General features: G+C 46.9%; 1 pseudogene; it reads left to right on the top strand.

Annotated features, from left to right (window-relative positions):
* Positions 1-501: 501 nt before the first annotated feature.
* LOC102770161 lies at positions 502-1,140 on the top strand (annotated as a pseudogene).
* The last annotated feature ends 3,499 nt before the right edge of the window (positions 1,141-4,639 follow it).

The following is a 4,639-nucleotide window of genomic DNA, read 5'->3' as shown; positions in this document are numbered from 1 at the left end:
ATAGATGTATAAATCTTATAAATCCGATAATTAAAATATAAAAATTTATAATAATGAAAGTATAATATGCAAATCAACCGACCAAACGACCAAGCAGCAAAATGGCCATCCAGATGACCTTCCGGACGACCTTCCAGATGACCACACTATGACAAGCACTGGCGCCAGGCCAGCCAAGGCGGGTGTGATGCGATTGGTCGGCCCGTCATCACCCCACAGTCGCCTGGCAGAGGGAAGCCAAGACCACCCTCTGTGCGCAGCAATGCATCAGGATCCCCAGGATCAATTGCCTCAAAGAGGGAGGCCCAGGCCGCCGGCCACAGCCTGCAGGAGGGATGCTGGCGGGGAACCGAGAGGAGGTGCTCGCAGCAGAGGATGCTGCAATGGTGGCCGGCTGGCGCTGCAACTGCTCGGGGGCCAGATGGGCCTGGGCAGCAGGCGGAGCTCTGCGTCTGCAGCCTGGCTGGGCTGGGGGGATGGCACCTCCGCCCACAGCTTCTACAGGGCTGGACTGCCACTCCTCCTGCTATGATGCCTGGGCAGATCCCGGAGCCTTCCATGACTGAGGGCTCTCTGCCAGGGCTCGGCCCCCTGACCAGGCTCCCCAGCTCGGCCCTGACTGCAGAGGAGCTGCAATACGCTGACAGCCGCAACACTGGGGCCAGGATCGCCCCCTTGCACTTCCTGGAGGTGAAAGTGGGCAAGAGGCCTCAACCTGTGAGAAGTGAGCTAGGTGAGGATGAGGAGCAGAGGAAAAGGCGCCGGGAACAGAACAAAGCGGTGGCAGCCCGATGCCCAAACAAGAAGAAGGAGCGAGTGGAGTCTCTGCAGTGGGAACCTGAGTGGCTGGAGCTCATGAACGCGGAGCTGAAAACCCAGATGGAGGAGCTGAAGCAGGGGCGGCAGCAGCTCATTCTGATGCTCAACCGCATCGCCCCCCCTGCATCGTCAGGACCGACAGTTAAGACCCCAACTCAGAAGGCAACCCCACTGCTGGGGCAGCTGGAGAAGAAGGGACCATGGACTGAGAGGAGGAGGAGGAAGAAGAGGAGATGAGGAAAGGGAGGGAGAGGAGGGTCCCAGAGGGCACTTCCTTGCTGCATGAAAAACTCTTCAATGAGGTTCAGCACAGCCAGCATCCACCCGGCTGTTTTGTGAAACTCAGATCAGCCACACCAGGGGAAGGAACCCAGGCTGATGAGACCCAGGACCAATGCTGAGACCAAAGTAGTCCTCACCCAACCAGGCAGCTGTGGGCACTTCTCTGGCCTCTCTGCCAGGGCACCCACCCAAAGGACCTCCAAGCAGCCAGGAAAAGCCATGAGTTGCAACCAAAATTAGGCTGAAGGTGGAATTCAGAGTGAAACTGCAATCTGCCTGCCCCCAGCCCTGACCCTGACCCTGATGCAAGGCTGGAGAAGGGCACAGTGCCAGGCCCTGCTGTACCCACCCACTGTGGTCCAGCTCAGTCCTGCCCTGAGTGGCAGCCAAGGCGGCCCCTCGCTGGCCCTGCTGGAGTTGCTGTAGGCATGAGGCATGGGTGCCCTTCCAAGGCACATACTCACTGAGTGTGTACAGACTGGCTGTCCTGGCAGGGCTTTCAAACTGCACGTTTTTTATACTTTCTTTTTTAAAAAACATTTTTTATAAAAAGAAAATATTTTATACAAGCAATATATAAATGGATTTCTATAATCACTCGATGTGATACAGTATAAATATGCTACGGTTTGTTTGTTATGAACAGATATTCAGCAATTATGGCCGTTGCGTATAACTTCTAAGTCCTGTAGTCTCTGGGTGTTGGAGGTGGCAGGGGCGGGGGTGGGGTGCATTTTCATTCTGGTAAATGCTTCAGAGTACTCAGCCCTGTATCCTTCAGTAAACATTACTCTTACTTTAAAAAAAAGAAAAAAGAAAAGAAAAGAAAAAAAAAGAGCGAGTTGTAGGCTACCCAGCCGATGGTACTGCAGGGTTGTGGGCAGGGCCTTCCTCTGAGGGGCAATTGATCTGCAGGCCCCACGGATCAATCGCCCTGCAGAAGGAGGCCCAGGCCAGCTGAGCAATCTCATCCCATGCCTGTTGCCCACAGAGGCGACCAGTGGCAGGGAAGGGGGGCAGTGCCGCACAGATGGCAAGCAGTGGCAGCAGCGGGGGGAGGGCCAGCTGCTTGCAGCCAGGGGAAGGAAAACCCCAATAGGCCCTGATCACTGGCCACACCTAGGGATCCTACCCAAGGGGTCCCGGATTTGGAGAGGGCTCAGGCCAGGCCAAGGGCCTCCCCCCTCAGTGCAAGAATTTTCGTGCACCAGGCCTCCAGTATAATAATAATAAAATATGTAATAGATAAATGTATCTACAGAGAGAGATATCAGTCAAATAGAAGACATATTTGAGCTTGATAAAAGTAACAGCCCCTCTTAGTTTAAAATTTAAAGCTAAAAGAAATACAGTATTTTATTTCATTATTCCCCCACTATACACACACACACACACACACACACACATACATACACACCAAATTTGCAACTTTTCTTTCTAAAATCAAAATCACTAAATCTTAGCTGAGAACAGCTCAGGTATAATTGCATCTGAAGCATAATACTGTTTTCTCTATGGCTAATAAAATAAAGGTTCGCTACTTGGTTCAAAGTGTCTCTTGAACGGTTTCATTTCTCCACACAGGAGAGTGAGGGAGGAAAAAAATCAATTGAATTCAAGTTACCAGGTTCAGATTATTTGTTATTTTTATTTTTAAGCAATAAATTCTTAGCAGGGAATGAGTTATCCTTTTGTTCATACAAACTTAGTGGAAATCTACATGAGATTATTGATGTTTTTATTCTATAAAACCAATAATAATGTCATCAATGTGATACAGTCATCTTTCTTTCTCTTATTTAACCTGTTCTACCCTATTGACAATGACAATTTTAGAAACTGGAAATTGAAATATTTGTTTCAATAAAAATGTATTTTAAAAAGTTTTATAAGGCCCTAACTGGTTTGGCTCAGCGGATAGAGCATCGGCCGGTGGACTGAAAGGTCCCAGGTTCGATTCCGGTCAAAGGCATGTACCTTGGTTGCGGGCACATCTCCAGTAGGAGGTGTGCAGGAGGCAGCTGATCGATGTTTCTCTCGCATCGATGTTTCTAACTCTCTATCTCTCTCACCTCCTCTCTGTAAAAAATCAATAAAATATATTTTTTAAAAAAAGAAAATAGGATGTAGCTTTGGGATTTTAAAAAAAGTTTTATTTGATGGTGCAATGTTAATAAAATAATCCAATAATAAATTATAGAATCTTATCTTTGGACCTGGCAATGATAGGAACTGACACGATTTTGTTACTTGTCCAGTCGCCTTTTTTGTGTGTCATGTGACTACTGAAAGGTCAATTAAAGTTTCAAACATTTCAGTAGTTTATCCAAGTGGCCACACCATATTCTGTTTTAAATTTAGTATAAAATGAGAAAAACCTGAAATTTTCTGATTAAGTACCTAAACACTTTACATATATAAAATATATGGAAAACTTAAAAATTGTTGGAAACTTAATGCCATGGGCTTTTGTGCATACATTTTGTAATTCTTTGGTCTAAGTAACATAATAAAAAAGGAACTACCATAGGAAAATGACAACTCACTAATTTACCAAAGCCGACAATGGTTTCATAACTCAGGAAAGGCAGGCTGTACCTGGGCCTCCAGAAGAAGTGAGACAGAGAACTGGAGTTTTGTCCTCACTTCCCATTTATGGTTCTTCTCTTCCCAGTGCCATCCTTCTGTCTCAGGAAAGTCAAGTTTTCCAAACAAGAGGGAAGTTGGGCTGCAAATAGCTCTCATTGATTTTGCTTCTGAAGGATGACTTATTTATTATTTAAATTAAACACACACACACACACACACAAACACACACAACTTAGGAGGAAACACACTGGTTGTCCCCAAAGGGGACCTCTGAACATGAGTATGAAAGGATGATCTCCCTTGCTTGAACTTGAACTCTATCCATTGATGAAACAACAGTAGCCCATGGCAGTTTTCACAGCGATAGGATTGGAACAGAAGTGCCTTCAGAATGATAACAGATGTATGGTACTGAAACCAAAATGTGGGTGTTTGAGTCCGAGTTTGTTGTCTTGTGAATAAAGTCAAGTCGCAGACAAAAACAATGAATGGGGCTGAAGTCTATTGAGAAAAGCCAGTCTTGGAAAAGGTGCAGCCGGGGTTCAGGAGCCGCCCAGTGTCCAGAGCTTTCTTTCCATGGTACAGTCAGGAATGGTGCATCTTCCAAGCTGATGAAAGTCTCGTCGTCTCTGTGTGGAGAGTCTGTTGGTCCCTGTGTGGAGACCCGCATGGCTATAAGCCACGTGGGCCATGGGGGGATGTGCTCCTCCGCAACAGGAATGTCAGGTGTCCATTGTGAGAATAAAGAAGGAAGCACTTTTTTGTACATATGCTTGTTAATTCTTGATTGCTTAGCCTCTGCCCTAACCCTTCCTTCCCGATCCAGTGGGGGTGCCTTAGTCACTGCCTAGCTGGGTTCCCTGTTTCACCTCCCCTCCCACGGTCCTGCCGCTATCTACCTAATTTTTTTCTGTCTCAGTACCAGATTGTTGCATTTATGTATTTAAGA

Source organism: Myotis davidii, unplaced genomic scaffold (genome assembly GCF_000327345.1).
Source record: "Myotis davidii unplaced genomic scaffold, ASM32734v1 scaffold235, whole genome shotgun sequence".
NCBI lineage: Eukaryota > Metazoa > Chordata > Mammalia > Chiroptera > Vespertilionidae > Myotis > Myotis davidii.
The sequence above is the reverse complement of the archived record's forward strand: the minus strand, read 5'-3'. Positions and strand labels throughout refer to the sequence as shown.